Consider the following 17,375-nt stretch of genomic DNA (forward strand, 5'->3'; position numbering starts at 1 on the left):
GGGTACACACCATACGCTGTGCTAGATATTTTACTTGTTCGCCATTTTGATGGACAGGGCCGTAAAAATTCAGTCAAAATGAAAAATGATCCCTCTATTACAAAAAATGATGACGAGACCTATTAGATATGAATTATATTTTAGCATGTCATCACAAAAGCAACTTAAATACAACTTGCAGCGTTATTATGCAAGGCGATTACATTGCTTATTGAGCAGAAAGAGAAAATTTTAATAAAAAAGTAGACAATTGAAAATAAGAACAGTGGTACCCACTCTGCTTTCCAGAGCTTTGTAAAGTAGAAAATATTCTCACAGCAAGAAAAAAAAACACTTTTTTAGAAAAATTAAACTAAAAAAACTCAGAGGAGGTCAGCATCAGGTTATGTGTCTTTGCCACAGACAGCTGACTTCACACATCTGTTTTGACTTTATGGAGGCTGAAGCCCAGTTCTGCTGCTACACTGGGTACTGGAATGACCACTGTTAATTCAGTACATTTTTTGAAGTCCCAATGTACGAGAGAGGCGGTCTCAGAGTCGTAGAGTTTACCAGTGAGCTCCAACACAATAACTTCATAGCTGCGCCTTCAGAAACAACCTGTGAAAACAACATGACAACATAGTGCCTGATGAACTATGCAGGCTCGGCACCAACAGAGGATGGACTGCAGATGCTGTATGTAATTAATGAATGGTTGTGTAACAAAGAAAGTGATGGGCTGGATCGCTCTTGGGTTCCAAATCTGTCAAAGTGACGTTCAGATTTTTCCGTCATTGCTCAAATAATTCTGTCAAAGACTGAGAATAATTGGTTCACGCGACCTCTGGTTTACACAGACATCGGCATGAGGTGGCCAAATACAAAATAGCTTTTGGATCCTGATCCACCTTAAAATTGTGGTAGACCACTCACATACATACAGTCAAGAAGTATTTTTAGCATTACAACTATTTGATTGCATATACCAAATGTTTCTATAGTACTGTTAGAGAACACACCTAGGTTGGTGTTTGGGGAATTGATGTGACAGACGAGATTTCACCGAAGATTACATGATCAAACCTGATGTTAGAGGATAAACAAACACGGAGAATGATAGGTGTTGTCAGCTGGCCATCTCGGCATGTGTTTGAGAAAAGAATATGGTCGGTAACATCACAAATCCTCTTTCTCCATATTTTTCTTGGCTCTGGGCTCAGTTGTAGCTTGAGAGCTGAAAAGAAAATCACATCCCGTTGATCTCCTGTCTGCTGCTCTCATTGGTTATTGCACGTAACTGGACATGGAATCGTAGATGTTAAACAAACAAAAAAAAAAAAAAAGAAGAAGAAGTAAAAGATATATAGCCGTATTGGTTGGTAAACATGTAACTACAAGTGCCCGTGAAGGCAGGAAGCACTCCCATTAGTTACAGGAACAGTGACTTTAATGAAATCTCAGCACATGTCAAGAGATGGCTTCATATGTACATTATCATCAATTGCATGATTTGACACAAATAAGGCATTTCAAGTATCCAAAAACAACCTACTGGTATCACATTTTTGGTGAGTCGATCAGTTTCAGGGTAGTTGACAGGTCACCGAGGTTGGATCCATTTAAGAGGTGATCAAAGGCAAACAAGTACCATACAAACAAATGGTAAAATGTACAGTAGAAAGACACACAAGCTGATATGAAAAAAAGGTCTCCCTCACGATGTATCTTCTTAGTGTTGCATCTTTGAACTTTGGCTGTGTTAGGTTTCTGTGGGTAAGGAGGAAGAAGATCAAGACTGCAATCAGGGACTTAAATGATAATTTTTCATAACAATCATAAATAAATCTCATGTACACAAGAAAAGACAAACAATTTATGTACAGTATTTTTCCTTTGACAATATTAAAAAAAGAAAATCCTGAGGGCTGTCAACTACTGTACTCGCTCATCTTGTGTCCTTTGATGTATCTCTCTCCCGTTTGCTGCTTCGTTGTGCATGTCTGTCCTCTTGATGTCTGAAGAAGAGACATCAGATGCTCTCCAGATAATAATCCAAATGCACAGAAAGTCTCGTTTCCATCTCAAAGTTGGAAGGAAATGATGAAAATATATTCATTACAAGGTTATGATGAAGTTCCCCATAGGCAGCTCGGAGCGTCAGTATTTTCAGTAGCCTCGGGCAGGGATGTGCTTTATGTATTCTACATCTTTTTACACTTTAATCTGAGAAGTGTTCACATTTCTTAAAGCAACAATAGGTTCATAGTCTTTGTGATAATTGGTCCTGTGACAGTGCTGAAACAAGAAGGAAAAGAAGAATGGGAACAACGTAAACATCACAGACATAAACATCAACTCTCAGTTTTGCCCTTTTGCATTGCTTTGCTGTTTTATAAGTTGAATAAAATTGATTAGCATACTGAAATCCAAGAAGAAATGCATTTTCCAACCTGCTGATTAACCTCTCCAGCAGAGGCGTTCCTTTGCATCTTTTCCTCTAAGTGTTAATATGTTGATGTCGTATATGGCTGAGTGTTCTGATAGGAAAAAAAAGGAGAAAATTAAAGGGTTGATTTTGTTGTCACAAGTCAATTTGCAGAAAAAGACAATTTCAATAACTATGCTTTAGTGTTGATGTCACAGTGCTGTATATGTCTCCCCCACTGTTCAGCCATAATGACTTGTTTCCTGTGGTCAAGAGAGGTTATCTTACCCTTGTGGTTTTGATCTTGTTGCCTGCATAGCACATCCAGCCCGAGTTGTCAGGTAGCGTCTTGCATTCCTCTCCCTCCAGGCAAGGCTCCATCTCACACCACCACTTCCCAATTACTATGGATGCTACAGGCAATAAAACAGAGGAGAAATAGTGATTCAGGTAACTCTCACTCCAGTGGAGTGTAAAAACCACATACCTGCACCAGGCTGTTCAGACACAAGGGGCCGTTGACATGTGATCACATGTCAGGCATAACAAGAGGACGATTTCCTGTAATGCCATGCTCAGGGTGAGGAACTCAAATGCTTTGATGAAGTGAAACAACTGTTTCTAAGATTGAAAGCATAGACTGTATAAAACATGGACGACGTCACCCATCTGTTCTTGAAACCGTGAAATGAAGCCAATCCGCGGACGCAGCCACATTTGCTATGACCCCGGCTGTGAACAGCTACAGGGCACCCGCCCAGTCACATGACCTGAGCTTTGTCTGGTCAAATGACCCTAATAGCTTCTAAACCGCAGAGAAAGAAATAAATTTCCTTATCGTACAACGTGTGAGATAGTGAAATGAGCATTTTAGACCCAAGCCGATTTCTGAACCAGCCTGTAAATATGCTTTTAAATGCCATAAAAGTCTGTTTTTATGGCTGGCTGTGTACGTGACTGCTGGTCTTTCTGCAGCCAGCCTCAACCAGATTCTCGATAAAAAGCAACTTTTAGCACTTCCGCATAGGCTTCATTTTCACTGACAGGATGTTGCCCCTTGGTTGAAAGTCAAAAAGTTCCCGATTTAATCATTTTCAGTTCGGTTCAATCAGCAGCTAAAAGTAGCTAACTAGCTATCCAACTGAGATATGAGCGTGAAAAGCGTATTCCTCAGCTGCTCGAGAGTTTGCCATGTCAAGCAAATTGGTCTGCAACAACTAGCTTGGTGTATTTTTAGCCTTTATCAGGTAGGATGGCTGGAGTGAGAGGTACAGGAAGGGTGGGGAGATAGTGGGAAAAGAAATGCAGCAAATCAAGTACTGTGAGCCTCTGTACATGGGGCGCCTGCTCTACTTACTGAGCAATAATGGCAACCCCAGATACATCCTATGTTGCCTGGGAAAAGACTGAGTTGAAGGAGCCTCTGAAATGTTGCTTTAGATAGATATAGTTTCAGTCAATGTTAGCATTTACCTTAGATGAGTAATTAGCTGATATTACTATAAATTAGCAGATGGTTTTAAGCCTATGTTACTGATCATAGGGTTGTTTTACTCATAAATAGAAAATGTAAATTATCATTCCTACTTAATTTCTTGTCTGTATTTATTTCCTTGCTAACGTACGAAGTGGTCATATTTTAGCTTACATTGTTGTCTGACAGTAGCTTAAAGGTTATCGAATACTCTTTCCCTTAAAATACAGATGTTTTATCATATAATACGTCTTCATCCCCTCATAAATGATGGAAGCGGTAAAATGGTGACAACTGTTGAATATTAACTGAAAACCTAGAATTCTTCATTTCAACTTTATAACAGTGTTTCAGTTTCAAACCCCAATTTTGAGATGAAAGAAAAGAAGCTGTAGTATGAATATGGAAAAGTGAGAAGGGGTGTGTAATCCTGGTTTTTAAATATGCATGTCAAAGTTGGCATAAACTTCATCATGTCACACGTGTAGTTCAGACAAAACGGTTGTCCGTTCCAGAGCAGTTTCTTTCTAACGTGCAGTCACACATGAATACAGAGGGTTGAGCCGAGGCTTTTCATTGAGTGAGTGGATGGGTAGGTGTGACTGTGACTTGACTTTAATGCACGCCACATTTCTGCCGTCAGAGGAGAAAATTGCCTTAAATACAGGGTAAGTAGACAGTAAATGGTGTGTAATGTGTGACGGAGGAAAAGAATCTGTCAGAGCTGACATCGAAAGACCTCAAATTCCCCCAGTCTGCTCAGAGATTGCAGTAATATTTGCAAAAGGATTTAAGATAAAAGCTGCAGGTGAGAGGTTTTGCTAAAGCCAATATGTGCTTTGGTTGTGTCAAAACCCAGCACCAAATCCATTTCTTACAAGGGATTGAGCTAGTGTAGCAGACATTTGTCAAAGCTCATAAAAAAAGCCATGAAATACCTTAAAGGTTCCTATGTAATCAACAGCTATTTTTCCTCTGCATCCTTCTGCTTTGCGATTCTTTTTCTTCACTCTTGCCTCGGGTGTGTTTGACTGTCTGGGGTTGGAGGAAAGCTTACCCCTGCAGATAGTTTCAGCTGACTGTCAGCAACCAAATTTGGTTGTGACATTATCCCAGGTAATGTTAATCCTATCTAGGACAGAGTATTTCATGTGCAACAGACTTTTATTCATACAAATTTCTGGATCTGAAAAATATTGTGGAGTTGTCTGGGAGAATTTTTCTTTTTGTGTAACACAAATCATATCTGCTTGGATTGAAAAAGAAATGAGAACAGTTTACTCCCTGCAAGAAAAACAGATTCAAAACTAATATTTCTCCTCCTGTTGCGTTTCGAAAACATTACAGTAAAACCTGAAATTGTTTTTTTTCTTATTCTGCTGAAATACTCACCATCAACACATGAAGGCCGGTTTCTGGTGGTTCCAGCCACCTTCCCTGGCAGACAAGAACACTTGACCGTCTGTGACCGCTCCTCAATACGATTCTTATTACAGCATCTGTGAGCAGCGATCACTTCACATGTGCCCCCTTCTGAAAGAAGAACAGAAAAAAAGATTAAGAACTTTGAGCCTGAGTCTCAGAAGTGATTACAAAGACAAATTCACCTGCTTTAAAAATTAAAGTGGTCACAAAGCTCACCAACTCATTAAATTCATCAGTCAACTTTTTGGTTATCTGTAATTTCAAGACTGTACTTCATGTGTAGCTTACTGGAACATTAATTTTCTGTTCTGTTCATGTGAATGCTTTTTTTTGTGAAAGCTGCTCCAAACTAGTTCAAGTATTTATAGTTTTTGTTCAACTCTTCAAATTTGGTAAAATTTTGGTTTGTCTACTCAAGGGTAGGAACAATCATATGGTAAGTTAACCCTTCACTGCCTGAATTAACAACTATAAAAACAGATTGTTTGTGTTTTTATGTGTCTTTGCATTCTTACAGATGTTAAATTAAGTGGAGATTGTAAATTTGAGTATTATACACAATAGTTATAGCTAAGTTATATTATATGTATAGACATAAGAAGTTCATCCCCTGACCAATATATTGCGACATAGTGGATCTGATACAATCTTTGTTATGTGTAGAATATGAACCAATAGGTAATAATGAGATACAAAGGTCATTTCAGCTGCATCAAGACCTGACAGAGTATGTCCCAAATTTACGACAACAGGCACCACAGGGTTAACAGACAACTCAAAAATAAAATTACTATGAGATATCTACTTCAATAAATAATTTATCGTAAGTGGTTTCTGACTGTAAATTCTCTGGTTATTAGGCCACAGCTTAGCTCAGCTAAAGATTCTCTGGTGCTGGTTGCATCAGTGCAGGGACCCTTGGCTTTCCTATGCTTGTTTGCATTACTCAACATGAGCATTTCCATCCAACTGCCATCCCCTTCTGGGGTTGCTGGAGCACAAGAATTTTTCCACGTAAGATGTTAAAATGTTGAAGAAGCAAATGTCATGACAGCCGTAAAGATGTCAAAACTTTTTGCACTTCATATATTTTGCAACAGAAATGAGTAAGATACAGAATCATATTTGGTGTATATTGAATTTGTACATCAGTTACCATCCATAAAATGAAGAGTGACAAATGAGTTTAACCCCCACAATTTTCACCTCTGAAATAAACAGATAATTAAAATGGTAAAAAAAAAAAAAAAGGAAAAATGGTTCTTCAGACACATAGTCATAATGACACTAAAAATCGACAGAATTTAAGGTTTTTAACACTTAGATAAAAAACACAGGTCTGCGCACCCCGACTGTATAAATCTTTAAACCTAAAAAAATGTGGTTGTTTAACTGTTTGCTCTTTCATCATAGCTTATCATTTATGTTAGGTGAAGTCCTCAATTTTGTTATATACATTGATCTTTTTGTGTAATTTTATGGGTGTAGTTTCCCTAACCCAACTTTTTTTTACTTCAATCTTGGAAGCTAAACCACAGACCGGAGTTGCAAATTAACTCTGTCACCTGGATGTATTGCATCTACTTTGTGTTTTTAATGAAGCAATATTTAGGGCCCGAGCCCTGAGAATCGGGGCGAAGCCCTATTGAAACCCTTGCGATTATTCTTGGTAAATGGTAAATGGACTTGAGCTTATATAGCGCTTTTCTAGTCTTGGACTTCTCCATGCTGCTTTACACCGCAGGTCCCACTTACCCATTCACACCCATTCCCTCTCACATTCACTCACTGATGGTACAGAGTTGCTAAGTTAGGTATCCACCAGTATGTGTAACACATTCATACCCTTTAATGCCCATTTACACACCACTGACGCAGCAGTGGGACCACCTTGGGGTTAAGTGTCTTGCCCAAGGACACATCGCCATGTGTCACCCAGAGCTGGGCTTGAACCTGCAACCTTCCTATCACTGACCAAGGGCACTATCCGAGTGCGCCACTGACACTCCATTCTTTTTCTTCCGTGTGTGCCTTTAACCCCAAATTGCAAGCCTTTTGCTTGGAAAAAAGGCTAGCCCGAAAATTCAATCCTGGTGAAAAATGTATGATTCCACCGCTTGCATAAAATTAATGCTCCAAAGCGCCCCCTAGGGGCTTAAAGCTGCAGCCCCTCGGACTACTTTGAGCTACAGCCCTGAAATGTGGTGTGTATGACAAGCATTCTCAGCCCAACAAAAGTCTCTTACAACTATTGTGATTTCCGAACACGAACTTCGCTATTTGGACCTAAACATTGTAATTTTGCAATTTCTAGGCTATGTAATGAACAAACTAGTCCCGGGTTTTTTTCACATCAACTTCAAACTTGGCTTGTGTATACTACACACAATGAAGATCAATAATCGTAATTAATTTTTTATAATTTTCAGAATTTTTTTCACTGTGGCTACGACATAGGCTCAAAGTTTGGAATTTTTAAAATTTTTCCGATCTGCATAAAAACAGACACACATGTTCAATGTTGTGCCCAGGACGCAGCCATGCCATTTACTTTAAGCTACGGGCCTGAAATTTTTTGGCCATAACTATCATGCCTACACCTATGGCTTTTGGCTGAGCCAAATTTTGCTACACATGTGATGGCTAGGACATGCTCTGATTGGCAAGTATCCAGCTCATCGCTGCTTGCAGCTTTAATTTATGCATTGTTTTTGATAGATAGATAGATAGATAGATAGATAGATAGATAGATAGATAGATAGATAGATAGATAGATAGATAGATAGATAGATAGATAGATAGATAATTCCCATATGACCTCTATTAATTAAAAAAAAATGCTGCTATTTGTAGACACAACCTACTGTAACTTTTTAGAAGAAGCTGGCCTGACTTTACTGGACCCATACAAGAAAAAGGTTGGACAAACCTTTTTTCCAATCAGTGTTTTGTGATTGTGCAGCACAGCAGAAAATCCAGTCAGCACTGACAGTAAACTCACATTTATCACTAATAAACTCTTCAAAAAAAGTTGTAAGTTTTTTTTTGTTTTATTAAGAATACATTATCAACTTTGTTCAAAACAACTGCAGTAGTTTATGAAGAAGCTGCAGCAGCTTTCCTGTGTCATTACCGCAAAAAAACCACCCAATTTCTAAATGAAGAACTATGATTGGCCCAGTCCATCCGGAGCTGGTGGTAATTAGTTTAGAATGACAGCAGCCCAAACCCCTCGGGCCAGCAAAAACGAAAATGAACTGGTTGATGGGTCTGGCCTGGTGAAAAATAAGACTAAACAAGATGAACTCCAAGATGCTTTGCAAAGAATTAAAGCAGTGACTTTTAAAACCTTTTCACACAGTGTCTGCCTGGGGCACATTGTCATGTTTCTGATGTCTGTTAAGCTCCAGCAAAGAAACATTTTCCGCTTTTGACTTCTGTCATGCTTTCATATCATCCAACAAGTCACGAAAGGCAAACATTAGGAAAAAGTACAAACAATGGCAAAGAAAGAGCAGCAGTTTGTTTTTATTCTTTCCTCTATCAGAGGACTTGGACAATTCAGTTCTCCAGAAATCTTACTGAAACTGGAAATCAACAGCCAAAACAAACACGTCCCTCTTTTTGGTGCTTTTTCAAAAGCTCCGCCCCCTTTAATTTATGCCAGAAAACAACTCTCACTCCCTAATAAGTAGCAACAGTGCAGGATCAAGAGCATTTGCTGCCTGAGGGTACGTTAGCCTCAAAACAGGGAAGAAATGAAAGAATTTAAAAATACAGGTGTCAGAGATTCTCTCTCTAATAACTGTGAAGTTAGGTCTGTCTTTAAAGCAGCTGTGTTGTTGTTGTTTAAGTGTTAGCTGAGGAGTACCTCACTGAAAAGATATAGCTGTAAATAAAGCTTTAACACTGAGCGTCACCTTTATTGTGCTGTCAGTGACACAGCTTTCAGGGCAATTATATTTTTAAAACAAGCCAACTAGGTGATGTTATTTGAGAGCTATCATTAACGTGTTGGAGCCATGTTTCAAGCTGGAAGCAGCCTCTCATACTGTGAAAAAGTGATGCCAGAATACCCTGACAAAGGTGGCTGCTGACATCTTGCAGACGCAGAGCCTGTGCTGTAGGGATGGACTTTAGGAGCCACATTATCAATGTGTTGTGTCTTTTGCAAACAAAACACACATTTTACCTATTCTCAACCCTCAGATGTGGTTAAAGCAGATACTCACAACTAACAAGAGTTTGATAACTCTTGTTTTGGTTTTTCAGCATCAAATAACTAATAAAAAAAAAAATCAACATTATGAAAAACAACTGTACTTACAGAAACAATGGTAAACAAATCTTTGATGTTTATCTCGATTCTAAAGTTTGATATAGGCAGGGATGTGGCCACCGATTACCCCTGGCATCTGGTTGGCCACCCTGCCTGGCCACCCCAGGCAGAAATGTCTATCAGTTTGTCTTTCACAGATCAAAACTTGAACCTCATGGACTATTAGAAGGCCAAGTATTTGTACAATTTTACACAGTACAATGTTTATTATTTTTTGCAAATAAAAAGTTACGTTAATCATACTTTAGTTCACTTTTTAAATAAGATCTATGTATGACGCCCCCAGAAAATAATCTGGACACATCCCCTGGATTTCTTAGCTATTAATAAGGAGGAGGCTGGATTTCTGACCCAAACTCCATACAATTGGTAAGTAGAGCTCAAAAACTTTTAGCTTCACTTTTGGGGTCTGGTTGTGCTGTCTACCTTTTTGTACAGTGCAATCTGAGGACACGAAGAAGGTGTTGTGGCAGGAGAAAGAAGAAGAGGTCAAGGGTGTGGCCAGGAAGATGGCTGTGGCGCCCTTTAAAATCTGATTAGTCCCCAAATGTGCTACCCCAAAGTTCTAAACCGTGAATGGCTATTTGTCTCCTCAGAGGTGGGACTTATGTTTGAATCAACTATTTGGGCTGCTTTGCATCAGGCTGCTTGAATTGAAAAAAACAAGTGCTATTACATCATATGTGTCCGGACACATTTTTGTACCCTTGCCATTTGTTTATGTCACTGCCCCAGTTGGGCCACCCTGGTCAATAAAGTCCGGACACACCCCTGGAGGTCAGAGGGCGCTGTCAGTGTTATTGATTGGCTGGGATCACGTTGTTTGGCTCAGCTTAAGTGACCTTGCTTGTTTTCTATTAACAGGCCCAACGCTGTATGGACTTGAGGACAAACTAAGGGTTAGCTCTGCCTGAGAGTGGGCTTTCCTGCTTTCTTGCAAAGCAAACTATGCTTTCCTCCCCAAATGCAAACCAAAAGCATGTACAACTGATTGTACTAATTTTAGCTTGGGTGAAAAAGGGATTAATGCTCTACCAGTAGCTGCAAGCCTAAATCTCCTCCAGCACTAGATACAAAACAGGGCTGAAATGTGTGTACCTGCTGCAGAGAATCTATGCTTTAACATTTGGAAATAAACACTAAAGGAAGAGGATGATTTTTATTACTTTTTTGTTTTAAAAAACGATAAATTAAAACTTCAGATATGTCTTTTTTTTATCATGTTACAAGCTTCAGATTTCTTTTTCATTGCACACAATGGACTGCTGGTAGAAAAGTTGAGATTTTTACTGAATTTAATTCACTAAAGACTGCAGGATGTAAATCACACTTCTTTTAACATGCCATAATCACCTTATAACATGCTTTACAACACACTGATGGCTCTTAACTTCAAATGACCAGATTCGCACATACACTATCTCTTACTTAATCTACATATACTTTCGGCACATTCTTTGTTCAGATTTATTCCATGCAGTAACAACTGTAAAATCTCACACGTTTGCTGTAAACAAGAATAATAGTCCTTTAATGCTCCAAGAGAACTAGGCCCCTGCAGCTCGTTGAATGTAAAATGAAGAAGATGAGGAGATGTGTGAGAGCAGCCAAAAAAAAAAGACATCCAGTCACAGGAGGAGAGGCCTGCTTCAGGGCTATCATGAATATGAACACTGACTCCACTGTGCAATTATCACCAAACTAGCTGCTGTTGCCCGAAGGATGAGAGGACTAGACCGACAACCTCGACCCACCTCAACCGCTGGCCTCTCCCACCTACCGCGCTCAGGCTCTCCACACATGAGAGCTGTGCAGCAAGGGCCATCTGACAATTACACCCGTCAGCATGACACAAGATCAAGGAGGTTGTAGAAAGAAAGAGCAGAGAGTGAGAGTAAGAGTGAAGGAAAGTGATTTGGAGTTATGTTTGACAATGAGATGTGGGTTTGTGGAATGTGTCGAGGAAACATTTGAATGTGTTGCTTTACTGCATTTGCATATTATTTATGTTTTTTATGTCCTTCTGATGTAGGGAAAACTGTCTCTCAGAAGCATAAATGTAACTGTGGAAATTATCTTAAGAGAAAACCTGCTCAAAACAGGACACAGCAACACATTACTTCAGGGCAGGTGGGCATGATTCAGTCATTATGGAAGTCAAACTGTGACACTAAATTAGTCTGTACTTCAACATTCTCTAATTAGCATTTGAAGCAGAATAAAAGCATTAACTCATACCTGCACACAGTTTTAAAAAAAAGATGTTAATTTCTAAGTGACAACAATCTTTCTTTTGTACAAGCTGTGGTACAAGGATGCCAATATTGATGGAATTTAAACCTTCAATTCATACCATTTTAAATCATAAACCATATTATGAAAAACTGAGCAAAGTGGAAATTTATTGACTGGTTAATGAATCCAACACAGTTTGTGACAATCAGATTATCATCTCCTGTTAATACTAACACCAAGGAGTGGCATAAAGCATTTTTATTACAGGGTTGTTATGCCCATTATTTGATTTTACAAAATCAACATAACAACCTTAACTGACTGACACACCATTTCAAGAATATACGCTCGCCCATAAAGTTGGGAAAATAAATTTCTACCTCTTTTCTTTAAATTATTATGATTTGAAAAGTTTAATTGTGGTTTAATTTTGTGATATGTTTGAATAGGATTGGGGAAGATATACACCTTATCTAGAAAGAATGAATCACATTTCATGTCAAAGCAACAAATCAAATGAACCAATAGGAATGCGCTAGAAAGTAAACTAAACAAAATTAGTTTGACAGACAGCCTTAGTGATGTTTGAACGTTCAGTTGGTTCGTGCCTAGTAGTCATAGTAGCAACTGCCTCTCCTAAAATGATGGTGATTGGACCAGTCCTTTTCAGACTGGGAAAAAGCACGTCAGTTTTTGCAAGATAATCCAACAACATGAAATCGCGCTGATCAGTTTGCTCCACAGTTTAAAAAATATACACAAGCTTTGATTGTTGTTAAAATTTTGTGCAAAGACAATATAACAAAATTGTAATGGTAATTATGGGTTAATAGTTAAATGTGCACCAAGCAGCTGTATTCAAATGCACTGACATCATTCTGGTGAAATATAAGATTTTAGTCAATACGAGTGTCGAGACCCCTTAATTGACACAAAAAAAACCCTGATAGCCTCAACTGCGAAATTTTTCAGGATCTCGTGCGAAGTATATTTTACCATATGCAGGTAGGCCGGGTTCATAGGTTCTTGCATATGTATGCATGTATGGATGAGCGCGGGTGCATGAGGGGGAAGCATGAGTGACCTGTTTGGTTGCAGAGCGGAGTTGGTCCCTGATCCTTTAGTTAAGTACGTGGTCGCGCTCCTCTCCTCTGCTCTCTGCATCGCACATGGCACACACACAAACATATGGGCACACACACAGAGGTAAGCTAACTATAGTGGAGACGGAGAGTCGGGGAAAATAATGTCAAAACCACAGCAGCAGCACTTGTTAGGGTGGCCCCCCTGATTCCAGCTGAGTATTCTGCACACTGGTTACTTTTTTTGTATCGCCTTTCAATATAGGACTTTTTATAGGCAATTGGAATCTCAACAGGGTGAGCAAGACTCCAACACAACAAGATCTTACTCCACTTTCCCTGAACTCGGTTATATAGCAGGGGCTGATAGCTCCTCAAGCAGCTCTTGCCTGGTAACTGTCACTGTTTTTGACTCTGAAGACCAGCCTGAGATTTCTTTGACTATAGTATTAACAGGCAGGGGTAAATGAGCCATGTGATCAGGTTATTTCTGACATTGCTTCTACAATAGAAATTGAAATACTGTTTTTTGTGGTTTTGAATAGTTAGAATAAAGTATTTAATGTAGAGTGACAATGAATAAAAATTAATAAAGCTTTATAACAGAAATAGAAATCATTCTTCAAATGGTGTTAAACTGTGCTCTTTAAGCATTTATGAACAGTTCTAACAGCAGCTGTGGATGCTCTGCTGGAGGAGTTAAAACAATTTGATAACTAAGAACAATTTTCACTCTAGGTTAATCCCCATAGTACATGACCTTCATGCATTTATTTTCTCCTAGATTTGTTTTCAAATGAATCGATATCCCAGCCCCTGACCATCTGTGTGCAGTAACAGATTAACTTGATGATGGATGAAGGATGATGACTGTAATATACAGCATCATGAATCTAAGTTTGAACAACTAGATTTGTCCATACAATAAAAGGCTGTCCAACAATCCACAAACTGATATGAAATTGTCATAGACTATTTAAAACATGGAATAGTGTCCCTGACGTCACCCGCCTGTTACTGAATCGGAAAATGAAGCACATCGGCTATAGCGGCCATATTGGTAATGGCAAGGCTTCACATACAGCTATAGCCTGTCGGTCACGTGACCCTGAGCTGTGCCTTTGATGGGCGAGCTTGCGATCTTAATATCCTCTGAACGGCTGAGATAGAAAATAATTCACCCCCTCTACAGTGGGTGCTGTTAGTAAAATGTACGATTCAGACAGGAGACGTTTGTCTAACCAGGCTGTAAATAGGTTTATTTCCGCTTTGAAAACCGCTTTTTTGGCTTGGTGTGTACGTGACTTCCGGTACTTCAGGAGCCAGCCTCAAGTGGACACTCGAGAAACAGCAGATTTTAGCACTTCCGCATTGTATTCTTAGACCGTAGGTTGGAGTCTTTCACAGTGTAGACAGTGTGTTCAGACAGTGAATTCAGGTTTTTTTTTTTTTTTGTTAAGCTTTAAATCCTGATTCTTGTCAGGTAAAGTGGGACAAGAACGTGGCTGCAGACTTTCAAGATTTGCATGAAGAAAAGTGTGCCATTGTGGTAATAGTTGTGTTATAAAGAATATCTGTTCAGCCCACCATTTCAAAGCAGCCAAACTGAGCCTTAAAGTAGCTTAAATTCTTAAGTGACAGTGAGAGAGAGCGAGAGCTGTGTGTCAGTTTCTGGATATAATTGAGCCATCATGTGAGCTCCTGTGGGGATTACCAGCACAGCCCCACTTGACCCGCTGAATAGAGGCAGATCAGTGGTCTCGTCTCACACTCTGTTCTCTGGTTTCTGCCACATGGAATTATTTAAGAAAAAAAAAAAAACATACTCTCTTAGGTGCAAAAAAACCCACAAGAGATGTCAAATTAAAATTTGATAAACTAGTTGCACTTCATTCAGGCTTCAGTGTTTCTCCCCTGTGGTTTTTATGCAGTGTCTGCTTCCTGCTGAGTTAAATGACGAGTATTAATGCACGGAACTATTGTTAGAGTGTTGATTGGATGAGTGAGTTTGAGGAAATTAATAGCCAAATTTTAATCTGGGGTGAGGCAAGAATTAGGAAAGCTTGTTTTTTCCCTTCTTACTGCCAAGTCTGTAGAGTTTCTCTGGCTTATCTTGACTCCAGGCTCTGCGTTTTAGAAAACATCAACAGCCTTTGGTTTTACTGAAAAATATCCAGATTTTGTAGCCGGTCTGGGAGAATATTTCTCCGCTGTCTGATGCACTCAACAAAAGGGCATGTCTACACAACGTTAATCGTGATGTACCAGTGGAAGCAGTGGGGCATCATTTGAAAACAACAGCCCACAGGGGTTTGTTCTTCTTAATGCGTCTCCTTAATTGCATAAGACAGCCCCAGATTTCCTCTTTGATCTATTAAAAACACACCACTCAACAGAATTAACTTGCATCGCTCGTTGCTAGCAAACAGAGGAAAGAGTTGGGATGCTCTATATTTGGAAAATCATCACCTCAGAAGAATATATTAAAATCAAATAAAAATGCAAATCAGTATGGTATTTCCAGCTGGCAGGTGTGCTGGGTAACTTTAAACAAAAGCTATGCAACACTGACGTGCACTCTTTAAGTTCACCCGTGGATTCAGCCTGCCAGAACAACATGCTGCACGCTCAAAGACCTCGTCTTTGCTTTATAAATATTTCAGAGGGAGTCAGAGAATAACATGGCTGGAGATGAATGCTCTCATCAGGTGAAGGCTGAAGCCATGCAAGGGTATAATTGTTTTCTGTATTTCCATTTTCTCCCCATTATCAGGGACTATGAACAAAGCCAAGCCGCCACAGGACTAACAGCTGCAGCGTGCAGAGAATGTGTGTGTTTGTCTGCTCATGTGTGCTCACTCTCCAGCAACATATTGATTGACAGGAAACAAGGGTCGCACAGAAATTGTCTCTGGGCAGGTCAGAGGTCACGCAGAAGCAGAGGGTCTCAACTGGAACTGCGTTGTTTTTGTCTCCATGCTGTGTGCTCCCAACTCTTCATTACCATGTGGCGGGGAGTGAAAGACTGTCAAGAAACGAGGTGACCAGGATATTTTTAGGTCTGAGAGAATCGAGAAAGTCAGAACTTTTTTTGTTCTGCAGGGTGAAGGGTCTGTCATGTTTCCTGGGAGGATTTGTTCCTAGATTCTAGGTTTTTTAGAAGCAGACTTTTGTCATACGCTGAGATTTCTTTTGTTGGTTTGTTTTGATGGCTTGAACAGAAAATAATCCTCAACGAGAACTATGAACTTTGAATTAATTTTGTTATCCATCGCCCTCATTTTCTGTTCTTGTTTGCATCAGAGCTTATCAACAGCTTTAGTCTGACTCAATTTCTTTTAAAGTGTACAGATGACACACTCTGTTTAAATGATTTTAAATTAGGGTCAGTGGAATTGAAAAAAATAAATAAATAAATAACAGAATTACATGTGTTCTATAAATTTCTTGTCCCCACTGATTTGCAATTTTTTTATATAATTACATACATCCACATTGGTTCTGTACATATTACAAGTAGTTTATAGTTCTGTGTATATTTTTCTGAGGTTACACATATTATTTTCATTTAATATATTCTAGTGGTAATGTACACTTTGCTGCGGTAATATTGTAAATTTCCTTGTTGTGGGACGAATTACGGATAATTTGATCTGATTTCAACTTCCACCTCTCAGGGTTATAAAGCTCTCTGTCACATTTTGAGTCCCAAACTACAAAAGCTGATTACATTGACATAAAGCCTCCATTGATGCACAGTTCAGTCCTTATTGACAATAACAGTCACTGTCCTATAATGTGCCATTATCTGATGTCAGGAGCTGATATTTTTTATTTTTCGTCATATTAAGTGACTTCTAACGAGTTAATTTATTCAACTGCTGATTCACCGGAAGGTAAAACTCTTTGTCAGTCAAAATCATGCAGTTTGTGGCACACGTGATGTGACATCTCCAAGAGAGTGACTGCCTGTGTAAATTGCAGTATATCTCATCCCATAGCTCATTTGACAACACACATGAAGTACGATGAGAAGGTGAAGACAACATCAGTAGCAGTCAAGATTTCTTCAAAGGGTGAGTATTTGGATTTTCAGACCACTTTGACTCCTACTTTACCTGGATTCAATCAGAAATCTTTCTCTTTTATCTCCATTACTCTAATCTGACAGCTGCTGGTTACTAAAAAATAAGGAATTTACATTCAAAGAAAAAGAAAGTTATGAATAAATCAGCCCAGAAAGTATGACTTATTGTCATAGAATAAACTATTTAAGACTATATAAGATATTTAGTTTGACTCCACCTGGACCAGATACAACATGGAAACCCTTTCTACCAGTGCTGCTTGTAACAAACAATAATAAAATATATATGATAATAAAACATAATGTGTACTCTAACTTTTTATTAT

At 39.0% G+C, this 17,375-nt stretch overlaps 1 protein-coding gene across 2 annotated transcripts in view; it reads right to left on the reverse strand.

Moving 5' to 3' along the window:
- Window positions 1–1,428: 1,428 nt before the first annotated feature.
- LOC141799744 (monocarboxylate transporter 2-like) overlaps window positions 1,429–17,375 on the reverse strand; it is a 62,785-nt gene continuing 46,838 nt past the window's right edge. For both annotated transcript variants that reach the window (XR_012599258.1, XR_012599257.1), the window contains exons 3-6: window positions 5,274–5,414; window positions 2,696–2,820; window positions 2,433–2,519; window positions 1,429–2,277 (exon numbers count right to left, since the gene is read on the reverse strand). The gene's annotated coding sequence lies outside the window, so the exon portion shown is untranslated. The remainder of the gene's footprint in view (window positions 2,278–2,432; window positions 2,520–2,695; window positions 2,821–5,273; window positions 5,415–17,375) is intronic.

Source organism: Halichoeres trimaculatus, unplaced genomic scaffold, assembly GCF_033239565.1.
Source record: "Halichoeres trimaculatus isolate MK-OKI-2021-1 unplaced genomic scaffold, fHalTri1.1 fHalTri1_scaffold_11, whole genome shotgun sequence".
NCBI classification, from domain to species: Eukaryota; Metazoa; Chordata; class Actinopteri; order Labriformes; family Labridae; genus Halichoeres; species Halichoeres trimaculatus.